Genomic DNA, 928 nt, shown 5'->3' with positions numbered 1-928 from the left:
CTCCTTCTCGCTGTTGATGGCCTCGAGTCTCCTCGGCCCATGCTCCGTTGGTCCGGTGAGGCGCCGCGGTACATATAAGAGGTTACCAAATAAAAATTAACAACGATACGCGATTCAAATTCGAGCCTCCCGGAGATCTCGGTCTCGCTCTCACGACACGGCCGTCGGTCCGGCAAAAAGGGGGCGCGAACCCGCGCCTTGTGACGGCGGCGGGACGCTGCTCCGCTGCAGCGGACTGCGGCGTCGCAATACATATATATATATATATATATATGTATATATATAATTAAAAATGATTAGTTGTATTCTGTGTGGTTTTTTGAAAACAAAAAATTGTGGAGTTACTTTTCATATGAGAGTATCTGTTATTATTATATTATCTGATATGTGAACTGTAAATAATTTTTCTGTAAAGCAATATATTCTTACAGATTTCCAAAAGACCCCAAGAGATATAATATATGGATAAATTTTGTTAATAAAGGCAACGAGTGGAAACCGAAAAAAACTACTGTCATATGTTCAAAGCATTTTACCGAAGACTGTTTCGATAAAAGTTCTCTTAGTGTGACCAGTCTCAAACCACATGCGATCTCAAGTATTCGCTTAAAAATATGTTGAAATATGTGAGTTAATAAAGTGAAATGTTGTGACTATCCTCGCGGTTCCGAAAGCTGAAAAACATGCATGTAACTCACAAGAGAACCTCGCGAAGTGTCAAATTCTGATCTTAATGAAACTTTTTATACATGTAGGTTACCTAAATAGATGAATTTAGAAATTAGCAGTTGCGGCCCAAAAACGGTTTTAAGGAATGAAACCATCCCTTATATATAAATTAATTTTCTTTTTTCGTTATATCTCGAAAACTATTTAAGATATCAAAAAATGTTTTATACAAAAGTTTTACAGTAAAATTACTTCTATT

Source organism: Wasmannia auropunctata, unplaced genomic scaffold, assembly GCF_000956235.1.
Source record: "Wasmannia auropunctata unplaced genomic scaffold, wasmannia.A_1.0 LD336074.1, whole genome shotgun sequence".
Taxonomy (NCBI): domain Eukaryota; kingdom Metazoa; phylum Arthropoda; class Insecta; order Hymenoptera; family Formicidae; genus Wasmannia; species Wasmannia auropunctata.
This window is presented reverse-complemented; position numbering follows the sequence as displayed.